Here is a 17,725-nt window from a genome sequence, read left to right as displayed (position 1 = left end):
CCAGGTTTTAAAAATGGCAAATGAACTGAACCAACACTTTCCAAAAGAAATACAAATGGTCAATAAATTCATGAAACTCTATGTTCAATATCTTTAGAGCTATATAGAAACATAGCTCAACGCTGTGTTGGTAGGCTAAAGGCAAGACACTGAGACTTCAAAGAATTGATTTAAAAAATTCAAAACTTCCATTAAGAAAAATTCAAGGAAATATTTTTTTAATTGACATAAAGCTGGGTGGGTAGGGAAGGAGTATGGATGTAGGAGAAATTGGGGAACAAATATGATCAAAACACATTGTATAAACTTCTCAAAGGACTCATGATAAAAAAATGTATACCATAAAAGTATGTATATTTGTTTATTCTTTGAGAATTTCATACACAACATATTTGCACCCTCTTATCATCTTCCTCCCATCCCTCCTGGATTCCCATCTCTTTCATCAAACTCATCTCTCTCTCCCAAATTCATGACTTATTTTGATTTTCAAGTCGCTAAGTTTAATTACTGTTGCCTATTGGTATGTGAGTATAGGACCACACATGGTCAATCTACCAGGGGTTATACCCTTAAAAACTGACTGTTCTTCCCCTACCAGCCATAAACTGTTAATATCTCCTCAGTTAGTAGTGGGGGCTTGTGGCCCCTCCCTCATCAATGCTGAAATGCTGACAGGCTTGATGTTATGCGGGTCTTGTGCAGACAACCATAGCTGTAGTGGGTTCATGGTTGCCATGGTCCTGTCTTGTCTAGAAGATACTCTGTTGCCCAGTCCTCCTCAACCCTATGGCTCTTATGATCTTTCTACCTGCCTTTCCATGATAGTCCATGAGCCTTGTGTATGAAGGTGTACTACAGATGTTCTATTTGTAGCTGAGCAGTCCACAGACAATTGCTTTCTGCATGTTGACTAGTTTGGTTAACCTCTGTCTTCTTCACTTTTCTGCTGAGGACTAAAGCTTCATTTTTTGATGTGTATAAAGATACATATTTAGAAGACAGTTTGAGACTATGTCCATATAATAAAATAATAGTAATAGGTTTTCCCCTAGTGGCTATGAGCTCCCATCCTTCAGTTTCCCCCTGTGGAATGGGGTCAAATCCAATCACAAAGTAGTTGGTTACACTCATGTGTGGATCATTATTGTACCCACTGGCCTAGTTCGCCAGGCCACTTGTTTTCGTATCTTGTAGGGATTTGAATATTCCCCTTCAGATTTTACTCTATGATTCCACAATCAATTGTCTGATTTACAATTGGTGTTGAAAATAAATCTCTCACTTGGGAAAAAAGATGTACTAAGATTTCACTTCATCCCTGTCAGAATGGCTATCATGCTTATAATTACTTGTGTGGTGTTATTATAATCAATACTGGAAAGTTGATTGGTAATATTTTATTTACTAAGTATGGCTACCAAAAGGATTTCCTGGTTGGTTAAGCATGTCAGTGAAAAGAAAAACACTAACATTGAGGTACTAGACTTACCAGCATTCTAAAGAATACAATAAAATAGACTACACCTTAAGGAGTGGACAATCTGAAGACAGTAAAGACTTTCCCTGAAGGCCTTCAGACACCATGCATTATGTTGGTCTGTTTCTGTTGCTGTAACAAGATACCTGAGGTAGTTTCCTTTGTAAAGAGGAGAGGTTTACTTTGCTTAGTTTGGAGGCTGACAGTCTAAGACATGGCGGCTTCAACTGTTTGCTTATGGCTAGGCCTTAGTGATGGATGAGGGTGAGTGATGCTAAAGACATTATGCAATAAAAGAGGAAGACAGAGATGTAGGCAAGGACTAGTCTTTTTTTCTTTTTTTAACATCAACTGGCTCTGACAGGAACTAGCCAGGGTCCCAAAGAACTACACAATGCAAAGGACCAAGCACTCAGCCTGGAAGCCTTTGGGAGAGGGAATATACAAAATGCATCCAGATCATAGCATTGCCAACCATTGTGTTGGGAAATTTCCTAAATGTCACTTCCCAGAACAGTTTATTTTTACATGCAGCCTTCCCTGTGAGCATTACAGTACACACACCAAGATACTCACAAGCCCCTGTGAGCGTTACAGCACACACACTGAGATACTCACAAGCATGTACTGCTGGCCACTGCCATTGGCACGACAGGAAACAAAATAGTTTAGTTTTACTCTTCTCCCTTGATCTGACAGAACCTTAAAATTTGGAAGCCATGTGCTCTCTGGGGAAGGGTGGTGGTGGAAGAGGAGTCAGGGGAGGTACTTTAAAGCAGGAAGAATAGTTCCCAATGAATGGTGATATCCATGAGTCTCTGGAAGCCATTATGACTACACAGGCTCTTGTCAGACCACAATCACCCATGCAGCAGGTATGCAGGGCCTGGGAGTGTCCAGGAAGGGTGTGGGGAGGGCCTCTCTTATTTTATATCAGCAGGTCATGATCACAACGACATGGTTTTAGCAGGAAGTAACTATCTGGGGTAGTTCCCATGGAAGAAGAGCTTCCCTCTTCTGTAAGGAGTGTGTCAGGAACTGAATTAGCATCCAGCTCAGTAACAGACTGGCAGCTTCTTGACTCCCCTGCCTTCTTGCTGCCACTCTCCTGTGCTCTGACCCCACGTCAAGGCAGGATTTGTTTCAAATCTATGGATGATTTTATGCCTCAGGTCCTCCACTGCAAGCTTCCCCCTTGCTGGTATCTCTCCCATTAGAGGAGCGGCTTGCTAGCGTGGATGCACAAGGCTCACAAAATCCCCTGGAGCCCGGGAGCGGCAGCTGACATTTCAAAAGGTCAATCAATCACTCCATTTCATGAAATGTAATCATCTCCCAGGACCTAATGTAACAATAAAACCAAATAGAGCCAAACAATTAGGACAAAGCAATGATGCCCACACCAGGAAAGACTCAGAAAACAACTCATATAGTTTGGTGCACACACAAGACCCTGAATCCCAGAGCTCAAGATTTGAATCCCACCTCTGCCCTTGGCTCTGAGAAGCCTCTTTCCTCAGAGATAAAATGAGCTGCCTTCAAGATGCTGCGTTCTGAAGACTGAATAGAAGTCCCTTCCTAGTGAGCTTTGTAGGAAACAGAAGGAATTCTGTAACTGTCTTTTCTAAAGATGGAACCCAAGGAGGAGCCCCTGAGCCTTATCTCATATGCTGTGAAGAGCTGGGGATTTCTGTCTGTCTGGGATAGGGAAGTCTAGTAAGCCATCCTGGGAAAGGCTCAGAGCCAGCAGGCCTCTTATCAGGGGACCTGAAAGTCAGGTGGGAAGGGGCCATTGCCATCCTGTCCCTCGCCCCTGAGTCCATTTCCTTGGTCTAGGGAATATTCTTTCTACCTTCTTGTGTCTTCTAGGACCTTCTGTACCACATAATCTATTATACACCGGACTTGGTATTACTCCTCTGATGTGCCCTGCCCGGGAAATCTCTAGCCCACAGTAGATGCTCAGTAAATATTGCCCATCATTACTTATCACAATATCAATGTATCACCAGATGCCTAGAGTGTTAAAAGGGATTCAGCTTATAATCATTTTAGATGCCACATATTAGACACGTGGCTAAACTGAAAGTGAGGATAGCTGTTCCAAGTGAGCAGGAGGGACATCTGTCCAGGTGACAGAGTACCTGTGTCAAACTGATTCTGACCACATTCAGAGTTGCTGGGAAGACAGGGGGAAATGGTGAGTTTCTATGAAGATTGCATCAAACACCTCACCCATGAGAGAGCCCATCTAGTCACTGGGATTAGCTGGTCTTGAGATAGCAGCTGGCAGCTTTATCAAAGCAGCTATTATGCCCTCTTCCATATGCATAAACCCTGTGTTTGACTTCTGCTTGAGATATGAGTCCATAACGCCTGGCTCCACTTCATCCAGAAACACAGGCGTCAATATATTTCCCCATTGTGGTACTAGAAAGACCATTCTCAGAGATGTTTGTGTGCCCTAACAAAATACAGCGAGGATTGGAGAGACAGCTCCATCAGTGAAGTGCTTTCCACAAGAGCACAGGGACCTGAGTTTGAACCCCAGACCCCATGTTAAAAAAATACAATACAGCCACACACTGTATTACCCCTGATGCTGGGAAGCAGAGACAGGGGGACTTCCTGGGGCTTGCTGACCTGTCAGCTTAACGGAATCAGTGCTCTCTGAGCAGAAACTGAGAGGCCCTATCTCAAAACACAAAGGAGAGAAAGAGAGAGGCATACAAGGTTGAGCTCCAGCCTTCTCACACACACACACACACGCACACGCACACACACACGGTGCACAGATAACATCATCAGCCCTCTAGGCGTTGCACTCAGACCTCTCCATAGCACCTCAGAGCAGCCTTGAAGCTCATATGTCCACATTCTTGATACAGTAGATGCCTGGGCATGCCATCTTTCATCCTGCTACACATTCACTACCCAGATGCTTGAATAAGTGGCATCTCCATCTGTAGCCACCTGAAGGGCCAGAGACCCCACTTTGATCAGGTTCCGGCTGATCTACAGAATATACACCCCACCCAGTCAGCTCTAAAGGAGCCATCTGAGAGCAGAGCAATCATTTTTATGAGGGCCATCAATTTTATTTTTATTGGCTTGGAGATGAAGGGACTTTGACATGTCTCTGTAAATTTGCAGGTATCCAAAGTGTCCTGGGGCATGCTCAGCGAAGGAAATTAGAAAGACCAGAGGTTAGGGAGTAATTCCCACAGAGCCTGGACAGCCCCTTCCTTGCTGTCATGGTGGGGCTAGGAAGTGAGGGCCAAAGATCCAGCCTACCACACAGGAGATGTGGCCTTTCCACATCAGCCCTCAGGGATGCCTAGTCCTTGGTACGAGAGCTCCAATATGCTCATTGAGATGGTCAACACTAATCACCAATTTGATAGGATCTAGAATCAAAGCTCTGGATGTGTACATGAGGGATTTTCTAGATTAGGTACATGGAAGAGAGAAGACTTACTTTAACTTCAGATAGTACCATTCCATGGGTATGGATCCTGGAATGAATAAAAAGAGGAAGGCAAGATGAGCAACAGCCTTAGCCCTTAAGGCTTCCTGACTGTGGATACAATGTGACTGGCTGCCTCAAGCTCCTTCTGCTTCCTGACTGTGGATACAATGTTACCGTAGGCTGCCTCTCCCTCTTCCTGGCACAAAGGACTGTGCAACCTCAAACTGTGAGCCACATAAACCCTCCTCCTTTAAGTTGCTTTTGTCAGGATCTTGTCACAGCCACAGAAATGAACTGAAAGTTCAGTATCACACTTGCTTCCATGAGACCAAACCATCCTTCCTGGAGACTTGTAGCCAGACAACCATATCCTGCCTCCATTAGGCTCAGCCTTCCCTAGCTGGATCTGAAGTGCTCATACTGAGTAAACGTTTAGTTACCAGCCTGCAGCATAGTTGGGAAATGATTGAACCCCTTGCAGATGAGCCTTATGAAAAGAGGTTGGCTCCTTCTGTCTTTGTTTCCCAGCCGTCATGTGGTGAGGAGCTTTGCTCTAACACATGCTATCTGCCTCTGCCTACTATCCACCATGATGATCTGCCACTACATGTTATCAGCCATGACGATCTGCCTCATCATGATACCAAAAGTAACAGGGCTGACCAACTAACTACTGAATTAAACCTCTTGAAACTGGGCTAAAAGCTGTCCAGTTTCAAACTGATCTTTCTTGGATGTTTTCTCATAGTAACAGCACACTGGCTAAGACCGATGGTAAATACCCCACTTTCCCAAAGCCACCCTGGTTTCTCCCAACTGTTCATATCTACTACCTGTGTCATTCAAGTATCCCAGGTGGCATGAAAACCATGATGGGTCCTGTTCTAGTTGGCTTTCTAGTGCTAGAGTAGACACCATGACCAAAAGCAACTTGGGGAGGAGAGGACTGATTTGACTTACAGTCTACACCACAGTCCACCACTGAGAGAAGTCAGGGCAGGATCTCAAGGCACAAACTGAGGCTGAAGTCATGGCAGAACACCGCTGAACAGCTTGCTCCTCACGTCTCACTTAACTTGTATTTTTATACAACCCAAGACCACCTGACCACGGTAAGACAGCCTACAGTGGGTCAGGCCCTCCCATATCAATCATTAATCAAGAAAATGTCCCCCAGAGACTTAATCTACAAGCCATCTGATAGTGTCATTTTACTCAGTTGAGATTCCTTCTTCCCAGATTATTCCATCTTATATCAACTTCACACACAGACACACAAACATGCATGCACACATGTGTGCACACCTTCTCACACCTTCTCACACCTTCTCACCCTGGACCTGGACCAAGGATGGATGCCCCCATCTCAGGGACTTGTGCACTGCCTCACGGAACACGAATCCCCTTCCTGGATTTGGTGTGCTCAGGGAATGAATGCAGCCTTCGCCTTTGTCATCTACTCTTCTTTTTGCATCACTCAGCCATGTGGCCGTGTGAGGCACCCACTGAGGTGGTTTAAAAAACATGGCCAGTGGGGCTGGAGAGTTGGCTTGGTGGTTAAGAGCACATACTGCTTTTCCGGAGGACCTGAGTTCAGTTCCCAGCACCCACATCAGGTGGGTGACAACTGGCTATAATGCTAGCTGCCAAAGAGCCAGTGGACCTGTCTGGCCTTCATAGGCACCTGCACTCATGTGCACAGAGACACACATAAATAATCTTTTCTAAAAAGGATGGTCAAGGCTAGAAATAACACCCAATTGACAGTATGTGTGCCTAGCACATGTGAGGCCCCGGGTTCCAACCCCAACATGGCATCGATCAGGTAAGGTGACGCACATCTGCAATCCCAGCACTTGGGAGATAGGGGCAGGAGGACTGAGAGTCCAAGGTTATCCACAGCTCTGTAGCCAGTTCAAGGCTAACCTAGACAACAAGAGAGCATCCATTGTCAGATGTTGGCATCTGGCTGCATAGCCTATTATCATACAGATTTGGGGAAATGGCAAATTGAGTGATCTTCTGAAGGCCAGCTTTCACATCTATGGCCTGGAAGACAGCAGACAGGCTCAGGAAGTCTCAACAAATGCAGAATGTCTCACCTCAACAGGATACCATCACCTCCCCTTTGTCCAGCACTGAAATACTTTTGGGAATGCCCTTTGCATCAAGCCATGCTCACAGGGCCCACCTCTCTTCTAAAATGTTCAGTCTGGCTTAGTCTGTCAGGTCAGAAGCCCTGGAGTTCTCTCAGTCAAAATCCTCAGGTACCAAACCCATAGCCTCTCTTGGGTCACTGCTAGGAAAAAACCAGAAGCCTACATTTCTAGAAGGCTACACTTCCAGAGGAAGAAGGGCAGTGCTTGTGATGAGTTTTACCTTGAAAGCATCCAGATTTTTCTGACCGGACATTATTATGAAATAAGTGTAAACTACACCCCCTACACACACATACACACACACACACACACACACACACACACACACACAAACACACACCCAGGCTCCTGTGCAAACACCTGGTCCCCGGGTGGAGATGCTGGGGCCTTGAGATTTACAGCCTGGCCCTGCTTTCTGTTCATAAAGATCTGAGGATCCGAGGAGTCCCAGCCACGCTCTCCTGCTACTGTGGAACCACAAAACCACCTGACATCACAGAACCATCTCCTGTCATCCATTCCATCAAACCAGGAGCCAAAATAAACCTCTCTTCTCCTGAGATGCCTCCTGCCAGGCGTTTGGTCTGTGGTGGTTGTGTAAATTCAGCCCTCACACAAACACAGTGGGAACACCCTGACTCAGCACTAATAGAAAATCCAGAGGGCACTGAAAAAAAGCTAAGCAGACCTGTATGTGTGTCCCAGGGGTAGTGAACACAGCAGCCTGGCTCATCAGCTCGTCCGCAGCATCTGTCCTGAGGGAAGCCAGTCTGAACCGACTAGGAATCAGCTCTCTCAGGGCGGGGTTACCATACACCCTCATGCATTCAGGGAAAGGGGAATGAGTAGTGTTTTACACAGCTAGGTTCTACTGGAGGCTGGCACAGAACACAACACTGAGAGATTAAAGAGAAGAAAATGATGGTCTGGGGAGATGGCTCAGTGGGTAAAGCACTTGCCACACAATCAAGAGGACCTGAGTAAAATCCCCAGAGAACAAATAAAACCAGACACGGTAGAAATAGTGTTCCGTAGGACTCATATGAGCCAAGATGAGAGTCAGAGACGGGAGAGTTCCCAAGCAGTTAGCCTGGACTAGTCATGAGTAAGAGGCCCCATCTCAACCAGATGGAACAACAGGATCAAAATCCAATGTTGCCCTCTGATCTCTATACATAAGATGTCACACACACACACACACACACACACACACACACACACACATACACTGTCCCCACTAACAGAACTTCTATATCATACAAACCTTTAGTTTCAACTCACGTTTATTGGCTAGTCTTATATCAACCTGACACAAGCTAGACTTATCTGGAAAGGACGAAACCAAAACCTCAACTGAGAAAATGCCTCCATAAGATCCAGCTGTAAGGCATTTTCTTAATTAGTGATTGACGTGGGGAGGGCTCAGCCCACTGTGGGTGTGCCCATCCCTAGGCTGGGAGTCCTGGATTCTATAAGAAAGCCGGCTGAACAAGCTATGAGAAGCAGCCCAGTAAGCAGCACTCCTCCATGGCCTCTGCATCAGCTCCCGCCTCTGGGTTCCTGCCCTGCTTGGCCTCCTGCCCTGACTTTCTTTGGTGATGGACAGTGATATGGAAGCATAAGCCTAATAAACCCTTTCCTCTCAAGCTTGCTCCTGGTCATGGTGTTTCATCGCAGCAATAGAAACCCTAACTAGGGCATCATGTTGGAAGCTTCCCAACCATCCCCCATGCCCACCCACGTCCCCCCAAGGAGAGAGAAATGGTGGAAGGAAAGGAATGTTGGGCCTTAATTCTCCTGGCAACAGCAGCCTGAGATGTGGGTTTCATTGTCCAGATGGGATGTCTGAGTATAACTCAGAGAGGTTGCATAATTTACCTGAGCACACACAGCTACACAATACCCAGAGCCCAGGGCTTTGAACTTTTCTTCCCAGGTCCAAGCTTCTGCTAGGAAACTAGCAAGGGGGTGCACGCTAGTCAGAAAGGATGCGTGCTTCACTTCAGCGCAGGCAGTTAAAATACACCAAGGGCGACTCGGAGCTGTAACTCCCCATCACAGCTCATGATTTATGCAGGCATTTCCCATTAGCTCTAATGGATGTGGGGAGCATAAATCTCGGGGCGCAGCTTCAGACAGGCTCTTGTGATCTAAATGCCACTAAAATCAATGGCATTCTCCTGGTATTGATACAGCACTGTGTTGCTTCATAAACGGGCCTGATGAGGTTGCCTGCTGCAGCCTGTGTCTTTGGTGCTCCTGTTGAAAAAGGTGGTGCTCCCAGATAGAAAGGCTAAGGGCCTAGATAGGAGCATCATTCCAGAGGTGGGACACTGGGTTCAAATCCTGGCCCCACCTCTCGGCAGTCACTTGACCTAATAACCTATTAAAGGACACATGAGTGTAAGCGTCTTTGAGATTGGGCATCAAATGCACAGCCCTTGAGACCAATTCCTGGCTCCAAGGTAAGACTTGTCATAGCCATTCTTAGGGGAATTATCCAGCTTGGTCACAAACACAGTTGAGCCCAAAAGTCATTAGGCTCCTCTGGCCACCTTCCAGGTAGAATTTACCACAAAGCCCAGCTGGCATAGAGGCCTCAATTTGCCAAAGAAGCCACTTTGAAGGATACTCCCCTGAGGTTGTACAGTGCCTAGAAGATCAAGTGTGAGATGGCCAACCTCCAGGCTCCATTCCTGAATGGAAATCATGGGTGGCATGTGACTGTGACTCTTACAGTCACGTGTCCCATGTTCTCCTTTCTTTGTTCACATGTCAGACAGAGCCACTGTGTAAGACCCTCTCATCAATACTCACAGGAAGTCTAAATCAAGTCCTGCTTCTGATGTCAAAATCTAACAAATACTTAAATATCTAAACAAGAAATCTAACAAAATCTAACAAATGATTAAATATCTGAACCAAAAAATCTACAGGGCTGTGGATGCACCTTAGTTGACAGAGTTCTTGACTGGCTTGCACAAAGCCCTGGGTCAGACACCCAGCTCTGTACAAAGACCAGGAGTGGTGGCAAAGATCTGTGGTACCAGCACTCAGGAGGCAGGGGGGATCCAAATTGAAGGTCATGCTGTCAGCTGAAGAACAAGTTCAGACAGAGCATGCTTGGGATGTGTGAGGTCTTGTTTCAAAAAGGAGAAGGAAAGAAGGAAGGGAGGGAGGGAGGTAGAGAGGGAGGAAAGTTAGGAGGGAGAGAAGGAAAAGAAAGGCTAGGAAGAAAAGGAGATAGTGAGGAAGAGAGAGGGGGAGGGACTGTGAAAAGAAAGGGAAAGAGAGCAGAAAGAAAGGATGGGAGAAAGAGAGAGAGAGGGAGACAGGGATCTACAAAGAGATCCTTCTTACTTCAAGGACAAGAGACACTAAAAATCTAGAGGCTTCGGTGAATCATCTCAAAGTCAAAAGTAAAACGAACCATTCATTGTGTTTTATCTTTCAAAAATTAAAACTAAGAATTTGTGAAGAGATGCTCATTTCAGTTTTATTTTAAAATTTATGTGATAATTACAACCCCACTAATTATAACAAATGTAATAGTTTGTGGGTGGGAAACTATTCTGGCCTTACTGACCTTGGACAGGTCCAGAACTCATTAATGCAACTTTGTGCCATAGACAGCCATCCATAATGGGGATACAGATAAAGGTCAAGGGGGCACAAAACCCCACAGACGTACAGGATCCCCAAGAAGAAAGGATGCATACATTGAGCCAAGGAACCACACATTTTGGGTGGCTATCAGGCAGCCTTACCCTCCCCCACAAGGAAAGTCCTCTATTTCAATAACAGCCTTGTTTGGGCCAATACACCCTCCAACCAGCAAGCTTTCATCTGGCTGCATGAACCAACAGCTGGGTCCTAGTGGACAGTGACAGGGAACAGCAGTGACAGAGAAAAGTACATTTTAGGTCTCTGCCTGAATGAGATCTGAAGACTTCAGAGAAGAAACATCCAAGCTAGGAAACATGTTCTCTCTCTCTCTCTCTCTCTCTCTCTCTCTCTCTCTCTCTCTCTCTCTCTCTCTCAAACTGAAACTGAAGTCAGGGACAGAGCTAGAGCTATGGCCAAGACCTGTTGGCCTTGTTGGTTTGAAATCCCCTTTCTCCTTCCCAGGCTCCTGCATTTTGGACTCTTGGTCCCTGACTAATGGCGCTGTTTCAGAAGAACTCTTTTTTTTTTTTTAACTCTTATTTTTTTTAATTAGGTATTTTCTTCATTTACATTTCCAGTGCTATCCCAAAAGTCCCCCATACCCTCTTCGCCACTCCCCTCCCCACCCCCCACACTCCCACTTCTTGGCCCTGGCGTTCCCCTATACTGAGTCATATAAAGTTTGCAAGACCAATGGGCCTCTCTTTCCTCTGATGGACGACTAGGCCATCTTCAGAAGAACTCTTAAGAGCTGGAGCCTTGCTACAGGAAGAGGGTCACGAGGTTTGGGCCCCACTTCCTGCCCACATTCTCCTTTTCTACCCAGATACAAAGTTAAATGGCCCAGCTGCACACTCCTGCCACCTCGGAGCCACCAGTTGCCACGCCTTCCCCTCCATGGTGGACTGGATTCTCTCAAACTGCGAGCCAAAACAAGGTCTTCCTCCCTTACGCTGCTTCTGGTTGGGTGTTTGATGGTGGTAATGAGGCATGGGAGCTCCCACAGTACAGCCCCATCAGGCACCGGATGCCTTACCAGGTAGAATACCAGAGACACAGTAACAAGGGTGGACAGGGACATTGGCTTCTTCTAGGCTTTTGCCCATGTGCCAACAGAAGAAGTAAGTCACTGCATACAGCTCGAGACCCAGCAAGACTCCAGGCTGGGGACACATAGTGATGACATGGGCAGAGGCAGCACCACAAAACCTCCCATCTAGGTTAGACACAGTGTGGACCCAGCACCAGCCTAGATGCAAAGACCAGTAAAAGCATGGTCCACTTTATCGATGGGTGAGCGCAGGTATGGCAAGCGGCATAGCCCAGATTCTGGCAGGCTGGCTCAGAAGCCCAGTCAGTCACCTCACGCCAAACTGGGAGAGCTTTATATTAGTGGGTGGCTGAACAGTGTCTGGCCCAGAACAGCTGCTAAAAACCCACTGCATGTCTTTCCTAATTAGGCCGAGTCTACTCCCAGCAGCTTAACAACGCAGAAAAATGTGGCAAGTGAGCCCCGCTCCGTAAAAACTTCTGCCAAGCCTCTCAACCTCTGCTGTGAGGTTTTTGAAGGCAGGAATCCAGTCAGGTCCTCAGTTTCCCTTCCACGTGCCACTCCTGCTCCATGTGGCTGCGTGATACTGATACCCTTCATCGCATCTGCTCCCTGTTTGGGCATGTGCTGCCCTGGCATGCTCTCAATGACTGGTGCGTGGTAAGCAGACTGTAGATAACCCTTGCAGGGAAGACAGACGTGGATGGACAGCATAGGGGCTATAAGACATGGCAGAGACAAGAGCCCTATGCCAACCTGTAGCTCCATGCCCCTCAAGGGCTTGAATTGACCCATCTCCTTACAGGTCTCTGCATGGATTCACAGCAGGGATGGCCCTATCTCAGCTCCTTAAGCCTAGACTCTATTCAGTCAAACCCTCAAAATGGTTCTCAGTCATTTTAAATATGGAAATTTTATCCCAAACAGAATAAAGTGCTTTGGAAAAAAAAAAAAAAACACCTACATTTTGCCTTTCAAATGAGCAAAGATTTTCAGAACTATGAAAGCAAACAAATTAGGGTAGAAGATTCCCAAATAATCGCATAAACTCCAATTTCCTATGTTTTAACATAAACATCAAAATAATAAACTCAGGCATGTTTGGGGAGGGGAAAAAAAATCTACAGCCTGACACTGTTGCTTCTTTTTGAAGCCGAAACCTAAATGACTAAATTGGCAGTTTATTAACAGGGAAATTATGCTAAGTAGCTTCGTGTTGATGTCAAGAATTTTATGCAGCGAGTTATGGCGCAATACCCTGAGTGCCTCATTTGCATTTTCTCATTTAGAGAGAACAATGCCTGCAAATGAGAGCGGCAGGCTCGCACCACACACACACACCCAAGAACTTTGGCACAAACAGAGAGGAACAGCTCCAGAGCGCATGAATCCTGTCTCCCTTCATTATGCCCCTGCACAGACTCGGGAGGCTCAGGGTAGACGAAGCTCTCTTCTCTCTTCGTCAGGTACTCAGGGGAGTCTGAGGCCAGAGCTCCTCCACGGTGCAGAGAACTTGCCCTCACTGCCTAGGAGATCGCTATATGGTTTGCTTTGGTACAGTGAGAATTGGTAGCTGTGAGACCAGTAAAGAAATATCTACCTCGGTTAACATCATGGAAGGTGAGAGGACATAGGCCCACCCACATGACATTCTGAAATAATAAAGGAAAGTCCTGGTGGAGCTTTTACCTGTCTGCTGAGCTGGGCAGGTTTGCATTCCTAACTCCACCACTCCGGCTGCTTGCTTCCAGACTCTGGTTTGTTCAGCTGATGTTCTTGGGAAATACAATAGATTGAGCCCTCGCTATGTGCCCAGTCCTCTGCTCAGCGGAGGAGTCTACTCTTTATAAGATACCTGGTCTTGGGTATTTGTTAGGGAAAGAGTAAATGGATGAAGACAGCTCTAAACGTACATACAGTTAGCACAGGCCATGGACCACAGATGGATCACTTGAAGCAGAATAAAGCATGGGGCTGACTCTTAATTTCTGGGCTGGAGAAAGGATTCTAAGGCAGCTATGTAGCAATATTAGAAACGGTGTGGCTATACACAAGCATCCTACAATGCTTAATCTTGATTGTCACCTTAGTTGCATTTGGAGTCACAAGGGAGACACCCTGGGTGTGTCTATGAGGGTTCTTCCATAGACATTTAAATGAGGAAGGAAGATCTACTCAGTATAGGTGGCACCATCCCATAGGCTGGCATCCCAGACTAAATGAGAGAGAGAGAGAGAGAGAGAGAGAGAGAGAGAGAGAGAGAACGTGACCTTGGTATCTGCTCAAGTAGATCCCTCTCTGCTTCCTAGTAGCCAACACCACAACCTCCTACCTCACGCTCCTGCTGCCAAGGTTCTCCCATGATGAAGGACAGCGAGTCTACAGACTGATCCAAAATAGACCTTTGCTTCCTTAAGCTACCTCTCGACTGTACTTGGTCACAGCAATGAGGGAAGTAGCTAATAAGTATCTGCCGCGCTTTGAATGTAGAATTCAGAAGTTCATGTCTTAAAAACTTCATCCCACATTCCTCTCTTAATGGTACTTGGAGATGGGTCTCTGGGGAGGCAAGGGAGATTAGCTGAGGTCATGAGGGTGGGGTTCTGTGGCATCACTGATGGCTAAATAAGAGGAGAGAGCAGAGCCAGCATTCACTGCCCTCTACCATGTCACCGTGCAACAAGAAGACTCCAGATGCCAACATCATGCTTCCAGACTTCCCAGCTTCTAGATCCATGAGTCAAATAATCTTCTATTCTTTGTGGGGATTTGGTTGTTTGCTCGTTTTTACTTGTTTATTTAAAACTGCACCTCAATAGCCAAGCAGTTAAATGATCTACCTTAACCTCCTATGCTAATCTGGCTCCCACCCCTCCCTGTCCCATGATACCTGCATATTATTATTGATCTGGCAACTTTCTATGCTTTATAAGGTCCTGGTCTGTTGGGAGCTATTAAGACAACACTATTGTCCTGATCTCTGAATTGGGCCTCTCCCCTCCCCCCCAGAAGAAAAGGGGGTCAAAAGTGGGCCACCAAAGCACTGCTCTGAGAACAACCATAGAATGTTCCAGCCCTAAGTCAGCGCCAGATGTCCCGACCACAAGATGTACCCTGATACCACCAAGTTCCTGCTTCCCCTTCCCCATGTAGTTGCCAAAAGAAAAATTTCCGCTGCCCCATTCCTCCTGCTGAGAAGTACTTCCTCTTTTTCTGCTGCCCCATCCCTCCTGCTGAGAAGTACTTCCTCTTTTTGCTGCCCCATTCCTCCTGCTGAGAAGTACTTCCTCTTTTGCTTGTGCATTTAAGCCTTGAGCCTTGCTGAATACAGTGACACCTTGATGCTACTCAGATTGGTTCCCATATCGTTCCTCACACTTGGTGTCCATCTTTCTTTCCCCCCATTTGGTTCTTAGGAGAAGGTCCCCTCGAGACCCTCGAATAACTGGACCTGCTGGACGGTTCACTAGTCTTGGGTGTTTTGCTAGAGTAAAGACAGATGGACTAAGATGGTATCTAACTGCATAGGCCAAGGACCATAGATGGATCACTGGAGGAAGTAACTCTTAACTAAATATCTAAGAATGTGGATGAATTTATGTTCACCCAACAAGGAAATGGGAGGCATCCCAGAAGGAGGGCTTCGTACAATTAAAAGTATATTAAAAAATAAGCATCACCTCCATGTGGCCCATCAGGAAGACAGGTTCATTTCATGCAAGACACATTTTTCTCAAGTCCTCAGGCCATGTGCCGACCTGGGAGTCAAACTGTAGTAGAACCTAATCCATGCAGCAGAAATGGTGTTGCCTGTTAATCAAATCTCACCTGCCAGCCGCCGTTTTGGGGGAATGTGTAGAACGATAATTGTAGCCACCATACGCATCAGCCCCAAGCCATGGAACTAATTCTGTGTGAAAGATACACTTCGGCCATGGAATCACACAAAAATGGAAGGAATGTTTGTCACTTCAGCAAAGTCTACTCTATACTGACTGATACACTGGCTAAAGGCACATGCATTCCTTATACCCTGACTCTACAAATCCATACCATTATTGAAAAGGTGTTACACGAGAGCCCATTGTGGGCCAGATACTGCCCTTGGCACTGGGAACCAAAAATCTGAGGTTTGTACTCAAGTGGAAACCAACTCTGAATATTCACTTATTTATAAGAATCATAAAATCTAACTTTGTTTTGTTTTGTTTTAGAAGATCTGGGCACTTTTTAGGTAGACAGCATCCTCCAAGCATTCTTAGGTGGATGTCCCATCCATCTAAGCATCTATCCCTCGTCCACTGGCCAGTTGGACTTTTGACAACTCCTGGTTTCTGAAAAACCCCTAGCTAGGGTGTATCCTGAACAAGAGGGACCCATTCACTTCTCTCTTACAAACAGCTTCCCGTGGCTCCCATCTACAGAGCAAGCTCTGGGAGCTCATTATCACAGACAACTACAGAGACTAGGAACAGTCCAAACATGCAGCACTGGGTGAATGGATAAACACATGGCGGGGCATCTGAACCACCACAGAAAGGCCCTTACAACTCCTGAGAGAGTCCTGACTACAGAAGTCTGAAAGAAGCCTGCAGGGAAATATGGGGTTCTCCTTCAGCCTGGTTCTATTATTTCATTAGGACAGAACAAACATGTTGTCAATGGGCTTTGTACTTTTTCAGTTTTGAGATCAAGCTTTGATTTGGATTAAAATTTTGACTTAGAATAAACTTGCATACCATGCCTATTTCAGCAAATAATTTAATGAGTTCTGACAAATTTGTACACTTACATTTAACTACCAAATGCAGTGGAAATGTCCTTAGTCCCTCATCCCACTCAAGGTCAACACCCATCTGCTTTCTATGAACCAACATCAGATTTGTCTTTGCCTAAAATTGCAAGTAGGTAAAACCCTATCATCAATATTATTATTATTATCATCAATAATGATATTATTATGCCTGGCTTTTTTCATTCAGCATGCTTTTTATTTTACATCTGCTCCTCCCTCACCTCCCAGTTCTCCCCACCACCACCCCTGCCAGCCTCCCCTCTGCTCCTGTCCACTTCTCCTCCATTTCCTTTCAGAAAATGGCAGGCCTCCCAAGGATATCAATCAAATGTGGAATATCATTGTTGCAGTAAGACTAGGCACTTCCCCTCATATTGAGACTGTACGAGGCAACCCCAGAAGAGGAAAGGGTCCAAAAAGCAGGCAATAGAGCTAGAGACAGCTCTTACTCCCACTGTTAGGAGTCTTACAGGACAACCAAGCTATACAACTGTAACATTTATACAAAGCCATTTATGGTGGGTTAGACCCACCCATGTAGGCTCCCTGGTTGATGGTTCAGCCTCTGAGGCCCTATGAACCCAGATTAGTTGTTTCTGTAGGGTTTTTTTTGTGGTGTCCTTGACCTCTCTGGCTCCTACAGTCTTTCCTCCTCCTCTTCCATAGGATTCCCTGAGTTCTGCCTAATGTTTAGTTGTGGGTCACTATATCTGTTTCCATCAGTTGCTGGATGAATCCTCTCTAATAACAATTGGGCTACACACCCATCTAAGAGTATAGCAGGATATCATTAGAACTCATTTTATTCATGTTTGGTTCTATCCTAAGTCTCTGGGCTACCCAGCATCCGGGTCCTGGCTCTCAAATCAGCAAGCTCTTCAATGTCATCCATCACACTGTACATCAAGAATTAGTCTGGTGTTTGTTTGGGTGGTTTTGGTTTTATCTTTTATTTTGGGGGACAGGTTCTCATTGTGTAACTATAGTTAGCCTGGAACTCACTATGTAGACTGGGCTGACCTTAAATTTTGAGATCTATGCCTCTGCCTCTGCCTCTGCCTCTGCCTCTGCCTCTGCCTCTGCCTCTGCCTCTGCCTCTGCCTCT

This window comes from Mus caroli, chromosome 11 (genome assembly GCF_900094665.2).
Source record: "Mus caroli chromosome 11, CAROLI_EIJ_v1.1, whole genome shotgun sequence".
Lineage (NCBI taxonomy): Eukaryota > Metazoa > Chordata > Mammalia > Rodentia > Muridae > Mus > Mus caroli.
The sequence above is the reverse complement of the archived record's forward strand: the minus strand, read 5'-3'. Positions refer to the sequence as shown.